Source organism: Pezoporus occidentalis, unplaced genomic scaffold (assembly GCF_034315485.1).
Source record: "Pezoporus occidentalis ecotype Australia unplaced genomic scaffold, CSIRO_AGI_Poc_V1 ctg194, whole genome shotgun sequence".
NCBI classification, from domain to species: domain Eukaryota; kingdom Metazoa; phylum Chordata; class Aves; order Psittaciformes; family Psittacidae; genus Pezoporus; species Pezoporus occidentalis.
The window spans coordinates 980029-1002468 of record NW_026913791.1 but is presented as its reverse complement, the minus strand read 5'-3'; the positions used below and the strand labels follow the sequence as shown (position 1 = coordinate 1002468).

General features: G+C 40.9%; 1 protein-coding gene across 14 annotated transcripts in view; it reads right to left on the bottom strand.

Annotated features, from left to right (window-relative positions):
- Positions 1-22440, bottom strand: part of PTPRF (protein tyrosine phosphatase receptor type F) — a 400395-nt gene that overhangs the window by 299939 nt on the left and 78016 nt on the right. For 13 of the 14 annotated variants that reach the window (XM_062617270.1, XM_062617275.1, XM_062617281.1 and 10 more), the window contains exon 2: positions 3674-3748. The exons of the other annotated variant lie outside the window; for it this stretch is intronic. The gene's annotated coding sequence lies outside the window, so the exon portion shown is untranslated. The remainder of the gene's footprint in view (positions 1-3673; positions 3749-22440) is intronic. 14 annotated transcript variants of the gene reach the window in all.

Sequence of the window (22440 nt, the reverse complement as noted above, 5' to 3'; positions counted from 1 at the left end):
TTTTTCATAAATACTCTTCTGAAACTATATCTTGCTGCAGACAGCTAAAGCATACACCTTCACAGCAGAAGGGGATTTTACTAGTCTGAGTTTGGAACCCCACCCTTCCCTCTCCACATGCATTCTCCAAAGAACAGCCTGTGAAACCAGGTAAATGGCCAGCAGTCATGCCCTTTGGGATCCAATATATTAAAGCACTACACTCATCTGTAAGATAAAAGGACCTTCAAAGACTCTTAAGTACCCCCCAGAAAATAATATATAGCCATACATAAAAGAATGCTTGAGCCATGCCAATAAATCCAGCCATCAGCCTTTCAAGGCTCTCATTTAAACAGAGACAGAAAATACTGTTCACTGTATTACAGTGAAAAGTTAACGGATAAGTCGCTGCTTTGCATGATGTTCTGGCCAGTGTGGCATTAACACACAATCAAATCACTCTGAATCCCACAAGCTACATGACAAAATCTTGTAGAAATACGTAAACTGTATCACAGAAAACACCCCTTAAATTAGAGCATGGTACCACGACACATTTCACAAACTGTAAACAAATTAAGAACATTTAAAGTATTATAAGGGGACAGTGTGACCTGATGACAACTAGTTTATACTTCAACATTGTCATGAAGAAAACTCACAGTGTAGAAGTCTCAGTTTTAACTGTGATTCCAGTGTCCACCTTTCAGTGGTAATGTTGCATGCATAAAAATCCCCTAAACCCCAATCACGTAAGTATATATAATCACATAGATATATAATATTTCCCTAGCAACAGCCAATTCAAAAATGAAAATCCTGAGTTTGGGGGTTTTAACCTTTTCAAGCAATCTCCACTTTAATAAATTCATTAACTTCAGGACTGTAACATTCAAATGGAAACTTTAGCTATTTTTGTATATCCCTGACAAAGCAAGCATACAACAATTTTAGTTCAAATGAATGTCAAAAGACTGCTTCAGGATGCACTGCAGTCTCCAAACTCCTGAAGACTTAATCTGTATTCTGCTAATCTAGGTTACAATTTATCTTCAGGGGTTCTCCTGTAACATCATTCCTTGATGCTTTAGATTCCACCTGACATGACTGAACAGGCTTCCTTTTCTTTATTCTCCCATTCATCTGTACAGCAAAAGTACACTTTTTCCCAGTTCCCTGCCCCTCCCACCCCAATCAGATGGACTTCGCTAAGGAAATTACTTTAAAAGAAACCCCTATAGACAGCCCATGACCTAGATCAGGAAGATTCTGCCCAATTTATGTTAAAAAAAAAAAAACAACTTACTTTAAAAGATGTTATTGCATGCCACTCTCAGTGTACTTTCAGCTACGTTTTATATGGTCAGAGTCTGTCTTTTATTGCATAAAACCTGAGTTTACATTAAGAATGACAGAAGAACTTCTCAGGGTCAGCTAAAAGCATACGTAACTGCACATACCAGAAAAGAAGCACTATAAAACTTCCAGCCCTCAAGGCCCACTGTTTTGCTGAAGAGCAGCATGACCAAGCTGCGGGCTCAGCTCCCATGTACAGCTGTCAGTGCTCTTGACTCAGCCTTGTCACCATGTAGCATCATCCCAGTGGGGCAGCTGTCTCCAGCCTAGGACTCTCCAAGATGCTTCTGAACACAATATAAAACTACAGGCAGATGATTAATTAAAAAATATCATCCTAAAGATGACAGAGACTCTCCTGTAATTCAGATACTGTGTAGGTTTTCGTCTCAACAAATTAACCCATCACTGGGATGTGCTCTGTCCTGCTGCTCATTGCCAGCCCGGTTTCATGCCAACAACTCCATAGGAGACGTGAGCCTGCAAGGGGTGGAAGCCAGTGGGGAAAAAGGAATCTCACCTGGCTGTACCTCTGAGTAGTTGGCACCCCTTCATCTCACCTCTCTTGAACTGAAGAAGAAGTGAATGCAGTCTGTAAACTCTGTTCTTCAGTGGGCACAGCAGCTTAGAGCCTTTCTGCTCACGCTCCTATTTGCATCCAAATGCAATCTTGCCAACCCTGGAATCAACTTTGATAAAAACCAAACATGCAGTATCGCATGCCAAGACACTCTTCCCTGCCCTGATGTTTCTGTGAAACACAAGGTTTCCGAAACCAGCCTTCCCATTCATGCTTTGCATAACCTCTCAGAAGGCACATCCCAAAACCTGAGCTCAATCTGCTACTGCACCTGCTATTGCCTGACCCAACACCATCCATGCCTGGCAAGACCTACTTCAAAAAGCCTTTCAGCCCAAAAGCTCACTAGCAGGCTTTCCTCTACTCCTCAGGACCTCACCAGCACTGCTTTCAAACACCCATATGCAACAACATGCCTACTGTGAGGCTTCCAATCTCCACTTGAGCAACAAGACCAGTTCCTGGTTTTTCTTGTTTCTTTCTAGAGAAATCTTGTTTAAGGCATCAGCATCTTAGCTAATGAGTTTTCATTTCCCTTGTACACTCCACAAATACTGGGCTGAGTAATGCATAGCCTAATTGGCTGTTAAGGTCACTGCCCAGGTCTTTAATCTTATTTAGAACACTTTGAGACAGTTCCTGAGTCATTAGGGCTTCATTCTTGGGGACACAAAGACATGTAGTATACATTAATCAAGAACATAAATGTAATTCCATGTGTGTATTTTACAGACTGCAAGATTAGAAAGATGGCATTAAATATTTCTTTGCAATATTTGCATTTTAATAATGTTGCTTATTTTAATGTACAATAAAAATATTTAATTGTCAGAGCCTGCTGGTTTCTTACAGTCATTGCTCTAAGGAAACTCCTTTAAGTAGTAAAAGCCACGCTTTAAATACCAACCTGAAGGAAAAGAAGGGCTCAGGGGAAAACTAAAAATTCTTTACTTGGGAGCAGGGGGGAAGATATTTTTCAAGTGGTCATTCACGATATTTGATTTTTATGGTGTAAATCGTAACTGAGTGTGTGCACGTGTGTCAGGAACTTTGCAATACTTTTGAAAGGGATCAGCATTACTAATCAGGTGCTGAAATCCAATTTCTGGGCAAATCCGGGAGCTCAGAGCTAAACACTTCAGATGGCTTGCAAAGACCTTTGAAAAATAAAGTTAAACAGTAATTATACATAAGTGCGCTTGAGAAACTTTACACCTGTCCTGACATGAATCAGATCTTTGCATGGATGATGAAATTCCTGGCATTGCTTTTGGTGATTGGGATGGCATTAACTTAGGCAGAGTAAGAATTCAACAGCCACAAGCCTGGACAGGTAGGATAAAGGAGTTACTGACTCAAAAAAGCACGACAGATTATCTGTGGAAGTCTAAACATGTTGATCACTTAACATAAACAGATCTGCTGGTATTTTTAGAAAGGCATTTCTACTCATAAGTAACAATGTTAAAAAAAGGACACCAATAACGCTAATCATATTTTCCACAGGTCCTCCCAGCCCCTTGCAGATTGTTTCAACTAAAACTCAGACCAGGGAGAGAATAAAAGGTTAAAAAAAAGGAAAGGAATAAAGAAAAAAAGCCAAAGACAGGGAGCTGGGCTTGGGATTAAGACAATAAAGAAGTTGCTGGCAATCAGCGTTTCACTGCTGGCTGTGCCACAGACCCCTCACCCAGCCTTTATCTCCCTGCGCCTCAGTTGCCAGTCTGTAAAACGAAGGCCATAACGTTTCCCTACCTCACAGGAACGTTCTCAGAATAAATCCATAAATGCCTGGGAGACACTGAGACACCACTGTGGCCATAAAAATACCTAGAAAAAAAGAAAAACAAAAGTAACTGTCATAAGTGACCGTAACAGCAGAGACATGGACAGATGAAATGTAAAGCAAAGGTCAAAACTTCACTTAACGACGTGCATTCCCCACCCTGGGGAAGAAGAGGTTTGGTTCACCACATGTTCCCATCCAGATGCTTTTGAAACTGTGACAGTAAACAACAGTTCCCCCTTCCTCCTCAGACACAATGTGGTCATGATAATCCACCACCACAGACAGATGCGGATGGGAAAGGTGTTTCCCTTACAGACCACTACCTCAGGCTCTCCATTACAAATATCACATCCAAAACCCAAATCACAGCAACAGACCCCAACATACTGAAAATGCTCTTCCTCAGCCTCTATATCAGTACTTACTGCAGAACTGGGTTCTTCCGATAGTCAGAAAAACTTCTAATTTTCAGCCTAACAGCTGAAACATTCCTGAACAGCTTTTAGCCATTTGTTTTCATGCCAACACTGATCCAGCAGCCTCAAGAGCTTTCCCCTAACCCTGAGGTTTATTTCCTTGACGATAAAAATGAATTGCATCACCTGCCTGTCAGGGCTCATTTTACCACCCAAATCAAGCAAGTTCTTGGAGTCTGCTCTGAGATGATCTCCCATCCTCCGGATTACCTACCTCCTCTCTTACCCCATCTAACTTCTGCCCAGCACCTTCCTTGCAGCTTACTGTAACCCTGGGACAGTGCAGAGTAAAGCTGTGTTTCTCCAGCACTTCCACAGCTGGTAACCCCTTCGCATCCTACTCAGCTCAGAGAAAAAGCTTCTTTCTCCTAATGCCTCCTACAGTCATGACCCTGCGATGTTATCACCACAGAGACACATCCCACTTCCATTGCTCCAGGTCTCAAAAGCCCTTTCTGAAAGATATCCATATCTTCCACAGCCCTGACCGTGCCTCCTACATGTCCTAGACACAGCACTCTGAGCCCTCAGAGCACTGCTCCATGCTCCCAGTGACATTTCTGGGAACCCACATGTCCCCCCAAAAACACACCTCCTATCTTCCATTTTGATAGGGCTCAGCACCCGACGGCTTGAGCTCAATTACACCATTAAGCATTTTTTAATGTGAGTCAAATGACTATAGCCCTCAGAAGGATAAGCGATTCAAAACTATGCAGATGCAGAGAATGCGTTATTTAGTCTTTATCATTTGCAAAGTACTCATTTTGTAAACAGTTTCAGCACTCTTTCAGAGAGCGTGACAGTGCCCCACGTTCTGGGTCTCTAACAGTTGCTGCATCAGGCACTATTCGCATCCTTGGTGGAAGAGGGTAGGAATGCCATTGGTTCACTCCAGCTCCGAGATGGGATATGGGGTTGAGATGCCTGCCCGCCCCACGCAACTACAGGCATCTCCATCTATCCTCTCACACACCCCTCCCTTGGAAGACCCTCTCTTTCATCCCCTCCCAACCTGATCTGAGCAAGACAACAAAATTCCCCTCACTTTCAATTTTGGAGAGAGAAGGCAGTTCCCTCCCTCCTGGCACAGTGAGTGGAACCTGCTCGGGAGCCGGTCGGACAAGCACCAGAGCTGGTAGGAGGGGAACAGCAAGCTCACCCCTTCTGCTGGCAGTCTGCGGCCAGGTCAGACTGGGATATATTGGAAATCTCAGCACAGACAACCAGAATACACTCACCTTTCCAAGGACTCGGATCCATTTAAAACCGTGTTCTAATAACCTTCACAAACAAATATATTATGCAATTTTATGTTATGCAGCGTTGACTTCAATGACTCTGTAGCAGTGCTTACTCTACTATATTTACTTCTGGCACACAACGGCAGCATTCACTGCAAGTCATTCAGAGTATGTTCCTGTTTTAAACCCAGAGGATTTACCCTGCCAATATCTATGCACAGTGCTCCTCGGTATGTTTTTCATAACTTTGTCCCCTTCTTCTGTCCCGGCAAGTTCCCCTATCTACAACATGAGTTTTTTCCCCCTCTTTATACAGCATTCGAATTTTGTACCCCAGCATCTCTCCCTCAGTGTCAGGTCACCATCCCAGTGTCTCCATCCCTCACGTCTAAATCCTAGAGAAGCACCCTGACGTCTCCCGCCAGGCTCCCCAGGATTTGAGGAAACCCCTCTCTTAGGCATACACACATACATCCACCTTGATGCCCATGCCCAAGAATAACACACTAAATGAACAGAAGATAGATTATACAAACCTGGTTCCTCCCTTCCCCCACGACTGGCACAATGACCACTTCAGTACTGGCTCTTTTCACTCTCTTCATCAGCTGCTCTTTGTTGCAAGAATGGCAATCACATCTGAGTGGAATCCATCCAGCAATAAGAGGTTTATTAAATCCCCAAACACACTGAATACAGAGAAGGATAACTTAAGCTACTTAAATGGCAACCCTTTATTAAATGCATAAAAATGCTTGAAATTTCTATAAGCCAACAATTTAAATTAATATTCTCCCTTAAACATATCAGTTTCTGCTGCTAATTGTATGACTTTTCATGTGTTTCTTTTGAATTTATTCTTTGGCAACCCTATGGAATTTCCTGCAGTTGTAACACACAGAGCTGCAGTCATCCACAGCACACATGCATGTATTTCACTAAAAAACTCCTTTCTCCCAACAGCATAAGTACATTTTCCATTTGCGTTGTAGGGGCAGTTCAAGTCAACTATTCTCAGCTACACCACTGTGGCACTACTACTAGGAAAGAAAGGAGAACATGACACCAAAATACCTAAACAAATAAATGATCTTTTCTGCAACTGAAATAATAAAACAGAGACAGAAAGCAAAGAATTTTAGGATGATGATAGAAAATCCCCTCGGTCATACCAAGCATTATTTAATATGCATTTTAAGGCTCCTGGAGGCCCCTTCCACAACAGGACCTGCATACACCAAAGTGATTGTTTATGCTCTGAATTTCATTGCATCTCTTTGACGTGTATGCTTAAAATTTTACACTGACTCAGCTCTGGATGTCAAAGCCAACTTTGTAAAACAGATGCTCTGCTTGCACACGGAGAGGACATAAACATTAGGCTTTTGCCATTGAGGATTAAACATTAACAAAAATCTAATCAGCGGTGACGAAAGTGGTAATGGCAGTTCACTGGAGATAACATCCTCCATGAAGCACACTGCAGTCTCCATTGGGCTCATTTAGAAGCCTGAAGTGACTGAAGAGAGACCGTATCAATAGGATTTTAGCACACTAAATTACACACAGTTTCCCCCGTCTCCTATGTTGAACTCAAGGCCAGCAAGAGTAGCAGAGAGGCTGCCGAGAGCTTCTCTGCCACACATAGCAAGGGCACATCCCCTGCAGCACCCTGGAACAAGAGCTCAGCACCCACAGCTCCACCTGGGCACCTCTGCAACCAAAAGCATGAGCGCCACCACTCCAGTTTTGGCCAGTTCCCGTGTGTCAAGCCCAGCAGAGTGTTTCCTGAAACTCTCCAAGGCCGGTTTTTCAATCTACGTGACAGTATTCACTGAGCAGGCAACACCAGCAGCCATGAGCGTTGCATGCAGCACTGGCAACAAGGAATTCCACATTTCTTGGTAAGCGCCCATGCCGGCTGACACAGCAAGAGGCACTGTGAGAGGCCAAGAGAAGCGGCAACTTATCACAAGAAAATGGCAAATTGTGAAAAACCTGTATTACAAGGTTAGCTGCCTAAGCACAGCTTTAATAGAGCTCCATAAATACCTCAGTCTAACACTGACAGAGGTTAAAAACCTATTATCTTTCCCAAATGATAGTGTGAACATATGTTCAATTGAACACCCCGCCCCACCAAGCTACAAAGTAGATTCTGCTCTTTCAGTTCCACAAATACAAACCACAGGGAGCATTTTAAATGAAAGCATTATGAAGATTACATTAGGCAAGTTTGATCTACTGTAAAACACTTGCACACAACATTAAGAGGGAGAAGAACCTTTAACACCTGCTTACTCTTCAAACATAGCATTATCTCTGTGCATGGCTTGGCTCTTAATGGGAAGAAATCTCAAGCTAAATTGCATGGCTTACTCCACCAGCAAAGAATACTTTAGATGTTTGGGACCTAGTGGCCCACTAATACCAAACTGGTGAGATTACTCTTCTAAAAGCGTATACTCTGATGAACTGCTCCACTGGCTGCTGCCCCACAGCAGAGGAAGTTTTTACCCCAGTGTAAAATGTCATGATGCAAGCCATGTGGCAGCTGGAAAAGGACTCTGCAATCCCAGCAGTGTTGAAAGTCACCACTGTAAATATTCACAAGCAGGCCAATTTGTTTCCTTACCAATAGCACCTGGTAATTCACAAGTATTTATTAGTTTCTAAATACCACCTGTTACTCAGTACCTCCTCCATTGCATGCCACGAGCTCCCTGGCTGCAGAGGCTTTATAGTCCCTCCGCGCTGATCAGAGATTTAATCGTATTTCAACTTCCACAGCTCACTCAGCTACTGAAGGAGAGGCAGGGAATAATTACTTACTTCTGTCTTTCTCTGCTGACCTCTCTGAAGATGAAATGAGGAGCTTTAATGGCCTCTAAAGGGAGCCAGGTCCAGCCCATCTCAGATGGGAAGGATGACAACTGTACTAGTAGGTCTTTGGAGTGAAGAATGGTTTCAAAGATCCAGACTTCAAAGATCTAAACAAGGGAAGAGTTCAAGCTCAAACATTCTCCCCACTGGAGGAAGGAGAGCTTCTAACGCAACCACTTGCATTTCCAGCCATCACTTACACTTCAGAGCTAAGGCACCAGGAGCTGCCTGTCACATCCTACAGTATAAATAAATCTCAGTCTGCCAGGAGGAAAGCTGTTACAAACCTAACCAATTTCCTTTGGATTTCTTTAGAATGCTTCCTCAAAGGATCTCTCCTTGGCAGAGCCAACACAGGATTCCTCCACCCCACTAGCAACAGCAAACATGTTCCCTCCTCTTCCTAATTATATGCATCACCCATACCATGAGAAAGTTGGGCAGAGCACTGATGAAAGTTGCACAAGTAGGCAGCACAATTAAGGCTGAAGAAATGACACAGATGAATGACTAAGTAATGCCTTGGTTTCCCTATGAACTCTTAAATTAAGATCCCTCAGACCTCCGAAACATACTCATCCTGCTTGCGGTCAAGCAGAGATGACTAGAGAGGATCAGCTTATCATCATAAATTCAAACACAAAAGAAAAAAGGAATGGAATTTACTCTGAGGCCAAGCTCACACCGAGACCCACTGGATGACATAAACTTGAAGCATCGTCCTTACAGATGCCAGCCAAAAGACTAAAGCTCCAAAACCCAGCATTTGGCATTTCCATCGTCTTACAAAGCAGTGCTGCCTTTTCAGTGCAGATGCAGCACGAAGGCTGTTATGCCACAGCTGACAGACTTGATATGGAGGCACTTGTATGCTTTCCAGGGAGGAGACACAATCTATTCAATACACCTTTCTACATCAGATTTTTCTTTCCAGGTGCACAGCATGATTTCACTTGTACAGTCCAATCTGGATCTTATGCATCATGTCATCAGCTTTACAGAACAGCCACAGAATAATAAATAACAGATTTAAGGTAAAAAATCAGACCAGGTTTTGCTGCAAAACATGAATACAGGACAGTTTAACCTTGTATTTGTTAAATATGGAATGGGGGAGTTGCAGCCAGGGCTTGTTATCCTAAAACTCCTAACAGAAAATATCTGCAATCCCCCCTGCAGACAGCAATAAACCAGGACTACAAGGATTTTCTGAGAATTTGGTGAGCATCATGTTCAAGTTCCTAAGATTAGAAAACTCACAAGTGGGAGGGCAAAAAGCACACAAGAATGTCTAAAGTAATTTTTCCAGTGACTGACAAACACACTGCTCAATTTCTTAGGGACTTGAGTGGCTGGAGCTGAAGTTAAGCTTCACTAGAGCTATATTTAGTTCTGCACAAATACAAATTAGGAAACACTTTCTTTCCAGTTACCAATGCAGTGTGACAGGAAACAATTATTTGCTCAGTGTCTAATGTTACCTTTGGTGAATATCTGGCTTGCAGAAATTGTATATTGTATAATAAAGAACCAAGCTGATATTCCGCAAATCAGTGAGGAAACTCATTTAAGAAGATGAGGAAACATTTGATTTGCACATGTCTGAGCTACACTGGTCTTAGCTATGCAGATAGAGTTCGTGTTGAGGCTTCTCTTGCTTTGATACTAAACTACAAAGCAAGTTTGTTTTCTGAATTGTACTTTAATTTATTCAGAACTCTGTGGATATCTGAAGAATACCGTGGCTTCTCCAAGTATAAACCAGAGCTGGGCAGGAGGACAGAACAATTAAAAAAAAAAAAAATCCCATCTTTTCAAGCGCCAGTTTATCTCTATGGAAAATGCAATTCTGGGTCACAATGGAGCTCTCAGCTCAGCAATCGCCTTCAGACTTCAGTGTCTACAAAACACAAAAGACAACAAAAAAGCATGATTCAAAGGAAGGGCTTGTTAAACTGTGGAGAACCAAGCCATGATTGTATAGAGGAATCTCACGTGGTGCAGACATGCTCAAAAGGGCTGCACTCAAAAAATCCAAAGCATGTGGCAGAGAAGAAACCCTGCTCCTGCCTACTGCAGCAAGAATGCCAACTGACAGGCTTGGGGTTTCCAAGCCATCTAACACAGCATCCTTACACTAAGGAAGTTAGAAAGCATACCACACCGCAGCACAAAAAACGTGTCCTTTTTTTTTTGGCATCACTAGGCAAATATCTGCCATGCCCTTTACCATACTGAGTCATGTATTTCTAGAGCTGGAGGAGTTGGCATTTCATGGTTGGCTTAAGTGCTCCAAGTCTCTGCCTTGTGCTATGCTGGTAACTCTTCCTATTGCAGATCCCCTTGAGATGGAAGATGGACCCTCAGCACCATCCAAAAGACCACAACATTTATTAGCCAAAGCAGGACTATTAAAACACACATCTTTGCCTGGTCTTTCCACTGCTTGCTTCTGGAAATAAAAAAAGAAAGGAGCCAATAAATGGTTGTTTTCTTGGTAGTGTTTTGCTGGAGATTATCTGTTATTTTGGCAGTAAGCTCTCAACAGCAGGCCGAACACGGAAACCTGAGTTCTGGGCACAAAGCAAACAAACCTCTCACCGTAAGCCAAAACGTTTCCTAAGACACTCCAACTCTGAACAATCTCTCTTAACTAAAAAGCCAAGCGTGACTAATTTTGATGAACAAGTTACAAGATTTCCAAGGAGAAATGACACCTCATTACTCCCACCTGTATGAAATCTAGGAACACTGCTTATACACTTTATCTTCTTTGAGAATCTTGTGGCAAGGGGAAAAACTGATGCCCCACATGTCTGTAACGCCAAGTGTATCAAAACTTCTCATGAGAGTTTACCAACAGCCACAGCTGCTGTTAAAAAGAAGCCTTTTTAACTATGTCCTTCCACACAACTGGGATATTCAGTAGGTGCAATATTTTGCCTCAGGAACTCAAGATTTGATCAGGAATTTTACTTCTGACACCCATAAAGTTCCTGCCTGTGTTTTACTTGCTACATTTTTACTCTAACAAGGTAATTCCTACAGTGCTTTCTGTATTGATCAGCAAAACCAGTGCTGAACTCAGAGTTATCTAGTCCACATGATGGAGGGAGGTGGGCTATTCTTTTCAGATCTATACAACTAACATACTACCACTTTATCCAAGCATAGCTGAACACTCCCCATTCCCAGTAGTGTCAAAGGAGCAGTAACAACCACAAATCTGCATCACAGGGTAGAGGTGCACGTCAATACGCAGCCTGTACTGAATACGCAGCGAGTACTGAAGGGCAGCAGCTACATTATCTTGCTCAGAGATGTACCAGATTAAAGGCTGTTCTCTGTTTCAGTGGTACTGACACAGCCAGAACAGTAGATTCCATAGAAGCTTAAGCTTAATAAAACAAGATGCAATTGAAGCTTTTAATGCAATTGATGTAGTATCAGTATATTTTCTTGCTGTTCTCATATTACTCCTGTACACACAATGCTACAGCAACGCACTCTATGACTAAACAATCTGTCAAACTTTGCTGGAGAGACCAGATTGGACTTTCAACAGTCAAGCACACGTAGGCCACATTCACCTTCTAGTTGTTTAGAATCTTTTATTAAGTTATTATGTGACTCTATACTTCTCCTTGGCTGTTCTCTCAAGAGAGATGACACAAAGCAAAATGAGAATCCAGCTTGGAACAAGATGAACAATTTCCCTGGAACACAAGAAATCTCATTTCCCACCTCCCACTCTCCCAAGGACTCATCCACTTGCCCTCGTCATCACAATGCTAAAATAATCAGGAGGAAAAGCAGGAACCCATGTAGCACCTCCTCTCCCCCCTTAGCGTACTGAGCTTTTAAACAAACGCGTAACGTGAATGAAGCCTTCCAAAACTTTATTAGAGGTTTACAGAATGAGTAGACAAGGATGACAGGCATACAAATTACCATTACTACTGAGTAATCAAAGGGATAAAGACACATATTTACGTATTAAGAGTAGCTAATTATTAGGAATTAGAATTATGCTTTTTAAGAAACCAACTACTACCCATCAGTCTACCATGTCTTTTCTTGCATGAAAATATCTGGCCCTGAATAGGATGCTTAAGCGACGGCTATCATCTCATCCAAAGCATCTATTCCCTCAACAGCCACTCCAGTGCTGCAGTCTGCCAAGGGAAGGAATTATTTCATACTATACCCAAGATCTCAAACTTCCAGCTCTCCGCATTGTACAAACCCTGGCAACGCCGTTGTTTGAAAAGAACCTGCGCTGATACTGAACTAGCCCAGAAGAAGAGAAAAGGAGCTGACCGCTGTTACAGTTGCTTTGTCCCGGAAGAGCTAGACAGGAGCACTCTCCAAGTACTGCTTAGTGGTTCCCCACCTCCTCTTTTGCACGGTTTTAACTCCACATCAAGCAGACTCCTGTAGAGAACTGACTTTAAGGCAGTCTACAGGACTTTGAAGTTTTTCAGAACAAGAAAAGACTACAGCAGTATCCTGTCAACACTGGAAGAGGAGAACACCTCTAAGCACAGGGGTACAGGAGTGAATCAGACATAAAAAGTCCAAGCAACTACCTAATACACAAACTTGCAAGCGTGCCACTGATGTAACAGAGAGCGTGAAGTCGGGACTGGGGTTGTTCTTTGAAGAACAGTGGCTCTCAGCCTTCTGTGGCAGATCAGCAGCTTACTGACAATAAACTCTGGCTGTAATGGAAAAAGAGATTTTTATGTTATGAGAAACAAGTGTTACAAAATTAATGCAAAAGCATACAATGGAAAGGTTGGTTTCTTTTTAATCCATTGCAATTTGTCGCATCAGACTACCACAACAGGATAATCTTCAAGTAGCTAGCCTTAACACCTTGCTACAGCAAAAATCCAAGAAAAGCAATAAACAACATGAAGGAAAATATCAGAGGAACTATTAGATCAAGTTCGCATTAGTGTCGCCTGAAGTGTGTCCTCCATTGCATTGAAGAGCTGATGTTTATCTGCCTCTCTACAAGGCTTTTGACACAAAGCCCAAAGACCCATGAGAATGCACTAATATTAGAGAACTAGCAGCAACACCCAAACCTGTTAACAACTACCACCAGCAAATTCTCATCCTGAATATAACCAAGCTTTCTTATACCTCTACAAAACATACTACTCTTTTCTTTCCTCCTCCTTTAAAAGCGTAAGAAAAAATGAGAAATAAAGTAGCATCAACCTGCATGAGTTTAAAAGGTTTTCCCTTCAGCAGCAGCAACGCCACCATCCCAGACAAGAGCTGGAACTGCAATAATTATTCAGACTGGAATATCCAATCTCTGTCAAGTGATTAAAGGTGAGCTGTAACTTAAATATAAAATACACGTGTTTGAAGTGAGAACAGATGAACGCACCTACTGTATCACACATCCATTAGTACAGAGCATCTATTATAGATGCATATTAAAGGTGGATGAATATACTCACAAAATCCAGACAAGCACATTTTTAAATAAACAGTTCTCCCTACCAGAATTACCATGAGTTATCATCCCCAGTGAGTGATCTTCTATAACAGAAGGTATTAAAATAAAGAGCACTTTTAAAAGTTATTTACAATATACTCTATTATTTGCTTAGTAAAATAAGCCAAAATCCTGTCTCAGAGGTGCCTGTATTTCAACTTTATATACGTAAATAAAGCACCAAAAAATAGAATATATTGATAAAATAAATGCATTGCATATCCATTTTACTCCAAAATTCCACCCTTATATCATCACGCCCTGAATAGTTGTGTCTTCTGAAACTTACAGAAAACTGAATGTGACAACAAATGTAAACAACACCACAGATTTCCACATTAATTACAAAGGCTATATCAGCACTACACATTTAGAAGTGTATTAACAGTACCAAACAGTAAAGTAACCACAATGAACAACTTCAGATAATCGGAGTCCTTATTTCTTGTAATCCTGCAACATGCTCATACAAGTGACACCAAACAGAAGCACTCAGATACATGAATTTGTTTTTTCACATTGTTAAGGGTTTTTCCTTGAGAAGCAAACTAAACACTGACTTTCAACATGTATTTAAATAATGTTTTAAAGTACTTAAAAAATATGTTTATGTTTCTAAAGCACTACAACATATTTTATATATTTATAAATACACATAATATTAAAAACTATTCATGCATCAGAAGTATTCAGATCTATGTTCAAAAAACCTGCAGTTGCTTCCCAAGCCTTTGAGAGGCTAAACAGCTGAAAGTAATGCACTAAACCAACTCAAAATAGTGACTGACCTTTCAGCTCATGTAGAAATAGCTCTTTTCCTAATTTCAGTTTATTCAGTTAGTTCAATTCAATGACTTGATTTGCTCAAAATAAGAAATCAATTAAGAAATAACATACCATGAAGATTTACTTTCATTTTCAGATGTAGAAATAAACATTAAGTGCAAAAGGATGAGATCTACCACTTACAAAATCCTCCAGGGCCGAAACCATTTTCCAGTCATTATCCAGAGTTAATACCTTGACTATTTTAAACCTTGAAAGGACTCCCTTACCAATTCAAAAAGCAAAATGCAGTAAGTTTGCTTTTGATTTACGTATGCAGTAAATTTAGGAATAACGTAGCTAATATTGTTTCATGCATTTCAACTGAATTCAAATTCTTACATCAATGCAACTGTATATTCAGCACTCAACATATGTTAAACAAATATTTTATTACCAAAAATATGAGCACAAAGTACCCCAATGCTTATATGACATAGTTAGACAATTATAACATAGGCTTATAATAATCTTGACAAAAGGTGTTACCTTATTGTAGAAGCTGTACTTAGCAGCAAATCAAGGCGATCTAATAATTACCAAACTACTAATAATTAACCTCTCCTTTGAGAAATGTAACAAAGTAAGATCAAAGTGACTGATTTACATCAAAGTTTCTTCATGATTTACATCATTATTTAAATCATATTTCAGTTAATGGGATATTTATTACAAGGTAGCAAATAAGAGTGGAAAGATTTAATGAACTCTGACACTCATCTCTATTTTGGGGCTCGTCTCAAATTCAGCATGGACTGGGCAGAAAAATTCCTACAGGGCCCTGTGCTACCCTCTCGGTTTTGTAACTGGTTCTTTAATTTCAGAATATTCAGATGATGCATAACTCAAGAATGAGTTATTTTACAATTATCTGGGATACCTGGATAGATTTCAGCATATCCCTAACCATGCTGCAATCACGTTCCTGCTGGTGAATAAAACCTCCTAAGTATCTCCTACGCATCCCTGCACCAACAAGTAACATCTCAGCGGTACTTCAGAGCCCACACTGGGATTAAGCAAAACATCCCAGAGCTCTGACACAATCTTTTAGTGATGAGGGGGAGTAAGGAGGGAGGACAACCTCTTATCTCAGTCATGCTATTTTTCCTTTATTACAAGAATTAAAGAATTAGGAGAAATGTACAAAGTTAATGCAGACAAATGGGGTTTTTTTAATCTTGCTAGTATTTTAATTAAAACCTTTTGTCATGTCTGCTGTGCAAGTTCAAAGTGTTGCACTGCAGTAGCAATAGGAATGCAGAAGTCTTCTTATGCTTGGGGAAAAAAAAAATGTTTTCAACTTTTACCGAATCAGCGACTATAATTACTACAGGAATAAATCAAATTTATAGCAGGCAAACACAAGGCATAATCATTTTTTGTGCAGCCATAAATGAGTTTATTCATGTTGCAATGTGATAAAGTTTAACATTTTCTGCATGTCAGACAGACTATTTTGATAATATTCTTTACATTTCCTCCTTATTAACGAGATGAAAAATTTGCTATTAAGATATGCAAGTCATCTCAACACATCTCGTTACTGGATAAGCTTCAACAAAACCTTAAAGCACTTTTTTCTAACCCCATTAACACAATAAACGCACAGCCAAAATTCTTGCTTTGGTATTAGACAATGTTCTGTTCTTGCAAAATATCAAGAGGTAGAATTCAGCAAACTACAGCAAATCAGTTGAGGTTTGGGTTTTGTAATTCTGCTCAGAATGCTGCAACAGGGGAGACAAACGCATGTTTAATTTCCATTATTTCAAAAGATTTTTTTACTTCAATTTAAAGAAATGAGAGAGAAAAATGTTGGCTCTTTTTTTTTAAAAAAATCATTCCCAAGACTACCTCTGCTATTTAAAAGTACTTTCACATCTCCGCTTTCACTACTAACCTTTTGTGAAGAACAATTTCTGATCGCTAGGCTATTTTTCATTTGCCTACCTCTGTTCATAAAAAAAAAAAAAAGGGGGAATATGTAAAACAGCAGATCTGAGAGAATGCTAAAACTTGAATAGCTTACATACATAAAACCGACTGTGGTTCTGCAAAACCTGAAAGTAATGTTAGTAAAACACGGGATCACTTCGGTATGCAATGGCACTGCTGAACCACTCACTGGCATCAAACCACAGCAGCATGACACCAACATCAGCAGTTGGCTCTTTGCTTGAATGTCAGTTTTGAAGAGCAAATATATACACACACTCACACACGTATGCACTTCAGCACATATACAAAGGCCACCCATAATCAAATAAACCTGACAGATCCTACCTGAAAAAGCAGTTTTGTGAGACCACATAGCTCAAGTCAGCAGAGCCGTTTGGACCAAGTTATCCAAGAATTCTCCATTTACAAACTTCAGTTTCTCCTTGACATGAACTGGAAAATTACAATGGAAATATGCAACGGAAAATACTGCAGGTAGGCTGTCACCTCTGGTGCTGGGAGAGACGGCTGAGCAATGCCACTGCCACGGGAAGGATGGCTCCGAAAAGGTTCCTGCAAGACCGCTGCGGAAAGACCTTTATCAGCTAGTCACTATAAATTTATTTTCTGCAAAGGAACCTTCTGGCATAATGTGCAGAGAAAGGACATAAAACGCAATCTGTCTGCCAATGAAACTTAAAAGTGAATGTGAAGGCAGGAGAGGCAGCATATTTTGTTGAAATATGTAGATATGCCACTTAGATCTCAACACGTGCCACTGCCTGACACCAAAAGGTGAAATGTTCTGATCTCTGCTAACAATATTTATACTGAGAAAGCCTCTGATATTTCATTCAGTTCCCCAAACGCCCATCATCCTCTCTCCAGAAGCAAGAGGGGTGGGTGGGAGCCCTCTGCAAGTCCACGAACAGGTGATGGAACCTGTGGACCACCTTGCCAGCATTGTTTGTTTCCCCCTTAGCAGCACTCACCTATGTACTGCCAGAAGATAACTGAGGAGCATGGACACTGAATTCACTTTGTTGTTTACAGAATAAATACAGAAATAACTAAAATCCTTCAACAAGGACAACTAGCAGGGTGGAGGCCAGTATCACCTGCACTGCTGTCCAACGCGCAAGCAGACTGCAGCTCTGCAGCAAGGGGGTAGGTAGCTTTCACCACCACACAGATTAAGCCAGCAAATCATCCAGAAACAACTTTACAGATCAGGCTTTTTCCTTTTTCCTCACCTTTGTTAGGTAATTTGTGTAAGCTGTAATATTAAATAAAAGAACAGCAACCATGTCTTATGAATAGCGGGGATTTTTTTTTAAGTAACAGAATAGCCATCACCTTCTAATCTAATAAAGCTGTTAAGACCAGTAATATTCCATCAAACAGGCATGCAGAACTCTAACACAAGTTAAACAGACACATACACAGAAAAAAATTAGGGCCTGTGCAATTATCCTGGTTTTGGCTGGGTAAAATTAATTTTCTTCCTAGTAGCTGATGCAGTGCTGTGTTTGGATCTATATGAGAACAATGCTGACAACACACCAATGTTTTAGTTCTTGCTAATTAGTGCTTGCCTTAATCAAGGACACTTCAGCCTCTTATGCTCTGCCAGCGAGAAGGGGCACAAGGAGCTGCGAGGGAGCAGAGACAGGACACCTGACCTGAACTAGCCAAAGGGGCATTCCATACCATGGAACATCATGCCCAGTATATAAACTGGGGGGAGTTGGCCAGGAGCCACAGATCCTTGCTCAAGAATGGGCTGGGCATCAGTCAGCAGGCAGTAAGCAAATGTACTGTGCATCATTTGTCTTTTTGGGTTTTACTCTTTTTTTTTTTTATTCCTATTCCTATTATTATGTTTTACTTTATTTCAATTATTGAACTGTTCTGATCTCAACCCATGCGGTTTACCTTTTTTCTGGTTCACCTCTCCATCCACCAGCGAAGAAGGGAGCGAGCGGCTGCATGATACTCAGTTGTCTGGGGTTAAACCACAGCAGCAGTACAACTCAATTTTCAGTGAGGCAGTATTAAAATATAATTAAATATTTTAGAATACAAATAAGAAGATTAAGTAATGCCAAAAGAGGGCACAGGATCTGAAGGGCAATGGATCTAAAGACACACTTTTAAATATTTAAGCTAGTTTTTTCCCCTGAATTTTTATCATCTTATTAACATAAGTTTATACATTTTGTATAACAAGTTTGTGCACTACAATTTTTTTTCCACTTGTTTAATCTTCCTATTTCTACTTTTTAAACAAGCAGTATTACTCAAGCCTCTGGGTGTATTTATTTTAATTAAACACAACCAAACAAAATGAAAAGCTTTTTCATTGTTTGAAAGGAGACCACTCAGAATCTTCCTCCGTGTGTTGCAGTAGAGATCTGTCAGATACATCCCCAGAGTAACCCTGTCAAAGACAAAAGCTGTGCCAACAGCTATTTGTCTTCATTGTGAAGGGAAGCCTTTAACAAACAACAAAAAAAAAAAAGTAATTTAATATTTGTATTGTGTTTGCATAAAGAAGCACTGAACACTGTATGCGTGGGGTAGCACCTTCCAACCTGCACGCATATGAGGGCACACCACAAGTGCAATAGCGGACGGACATGGTCTGGGACAGGCTGACACTTCCTGTATAGTCCCACCTTTACTTCTCTTTAATCAGCTGAAAGCATGTGCTTTTATTCCATAGAAGATGGATGTTCACATGTTTTGACAGAAGACCCATTCCCCATTAACACCTATGCAAGACCACGCATGAGGCAGAATCACCCACGTGCTGGCTGGTCCTCACTCCATCAGGTTGCCAAACCATCACTTCTAACAACTGACAACGTGCCTGTATGTGGGCCTTAATTCTATGCTACATTCACCAGCTTCCTGGGTTTTTACTTTTGTAAAGGCACACTCAAACCTGTGGTCTCACCAACTTATTCCTGTGGGGGCCAGTCTCCATGCTCATCTGAAAGCAGGTAATGTCAGGCTGTGCCTTCCCCTTCACCCACTGTTATCGTGTCCACAATCAGAACAGTGCAGTTCAAAACACAGAAAGCAAGTAGAAAGGCTTAAAAGGCTTCCTCACAGTGTCTGGCCAGAAACATATCTTCTCAATATTTATGCCTTTTCACTGCAAACCAATTTCTTCTGCAATAAAAGGCTGCTTTTGATGTAAACTCCTTACACCACATAAGGGCAACAGACTCCAACTTTAGACTCTGTTAGGAAAGGTTTTCTACAATCTTGAATAAACATGCAGGACCTACACATGCAAGGAAGAAAACAGGATCTCTGTGGTCTTTCAGCCCACCGCTCTAATGGTGTACAAATTCAGCGTAGACAAAGGCAGACAACACTCAAAACATACGCTATAGCTTCAGAATGTTATTTCATAATATTAATAATTACCTAAAGAGCACAGTGGTATTTGACAAAGATTTTTTTTGTAAATAAGGTTACACTGATGAGAAGGTTTTCACCAAACTCATTATTTTACCTGAAAGGCAAATGCAAGTACAACAGAAATTGCAAGGCAGTATTTTACGGAGGCTATTTTTGTTCACGTACATGGATCTAGTTATTGAATACAAGTGAAGTTTAACAACAAGAATAGCAAGTAATTTCACATCGTACAAATTGCCCTGTACTTTTAGGAAATGTACTTCAGCAGAGACTGTAGACTATTTAGAAATCACTTGTCTTCAAAGTCTGAAAACGACTGAGGGACAAACAGTAACCCAGTCTGTTCAAGTGGTGCTGAAAAACTCAGCATTTTCCTCCTCTCTTCAGACAACTTTAAAGTCACATATGCTTTTTATTATTATTACTTCTTCTATGCTAACAGAAAGCCTTTCTAGACTTTAGGTTTCAGCATCAATTTCACGTCTTTATAGGTTTCACCCGATTTTCAGACTTCCACTCACCAATTGCAGACATCTGGAAAAATAATTTCCCAGAGTGAATTACTTATTAAAAAGCAAACATATCAATGAAAGAGCCCAAACCAGGCCCCTTGCGAGGCCAAAGTAATACACTCAGCCCCGTGATCTCTCCCAGTAGAGTTTGTCAAATCACTTCCAACTACTCGTGAACACTGCTGGCAATTTTTTTTGATAGCCAACAAAGGGGCAATTACAGAGCAGCACCAAGACACAGCTCACATTTTGGGAGGATTTCACCCGGAAACATGCCACTGATATTCACATTTAAGATCTCCCAGGGCCCTATTACTTCTTTCTTTTCCAATAATATCCAAAATTGCGCTGGTGTTTGAAACAAAAATCAAGGCTTTAACAATCCACAGTTTCCCAACATTTGCTTCGTTTTAATTGTGACAGTATGGAAGTTCATGCTAAACTATTCAGCTATCTACCTGGTCAGTTTTACAGCTGTATTCTACATTGGGTAAGTCACATTCAGAAAATTATATATATGCATAAATATATATATAAAAATATATATAAACATGCTATGACATTCCACCAAATTATCTTTTATTATGAAATTCCATCCTTTAGAAGACCTGAAAATAGTTTATACAGCCATTTGGATATCTAATCCTGGGATAAATGCCTAAAAAGTACCATAGAAACAACACTCATCATCCAAGAACTTCCTGAGGTGGACGTAATTCTCTGCTCCCCCAAACATCAGTATTTTGACTTCTGGGGTCCTTCCTGGTAGGTGCTGGGAGCGCTGCAGGGACAAGATGGACTCCTGCAAGGGCACCAGGGTGACCTCTCTGAAAAACCAGCAATCTGTTCCCAACTGCACCTCCTTCCCACACCTCCTTTTGGAGCAATCTGCCCTAACGTATGAGCCCCGCTGAGACATTACACCTTTATTACCGTGCTTCAAGGCTGCCCATTATCATCCAAGTTGCCTTCATCCATTCCCACACTTTCAGAACGAGGAGACATTTCAAAAGAAAAAAAGTACTGAAAAAACCCAGTAGAGTAGAGAGAAAATGCAAAGGATTGACCCAACAACTCACTCCCAGGTACACCTGACACCACATCAAGGCCAGAGGGGACCACGGACCCGCACTTATCACAGGTTCCCCAGATTAACCCTAGGTAGAAAGCTGATCTTCACCCCAAAAGCCCTGCAATTCTCAAAGTTTCCAATCATGCTAGAAAACAAGAAATAAACCACTATCAAAAAAAAACAAACGAAACCACAGCTCAATTTTCTCCTGTGATAAATGGGCAGCAAGCAAAGGAGACATCTGTCCCAAATCCTCACCCCCTCACCCCAAAACACCCCATCCCTGCCACTGGGTACAAATGAAGCTCCACCACAGTCAGGAGCCACCAAGCTGCTGCTGCTCCATCATGTTTATTTGATAGCAACCCTGCTTTCTTTCCCCTGTGTTAAAACTCAGCAACTTATCTCCAAACCAATCAGGGTCACCATAAAGACACGCTTAGTGTTACAAGAACGACCTGTGTTTTAGTAGCTCTGACCATTTTACAGAACTTTAAATTAAATTTCACATAAAACCTCTGCTTTGGATGTCCCTTAATCGCTCTCCTGTTTATGGCTGCACACAAACCTACCCGACATAAAAATCTGTCAAACACTGTAATTTCTTCAGTTGCTTCCCGTGCAATGCAAGTGATGACCCACCTCCTCCCATAAGAAAAGCCTACAGAATGCTTTATGCTTCCTTTTTCCCCCCAACAGTCCAGTTAACCCTAACCCCTAATTCTCTCCCATTTCCAGTTAGATGGCTGAAAAATTTAATTCCTGATAAGACAACCTTTCAACCAACAGGAAATTGACTTCTGACTAAGGGCAGAGGTTGCTCAGCTCTGGGT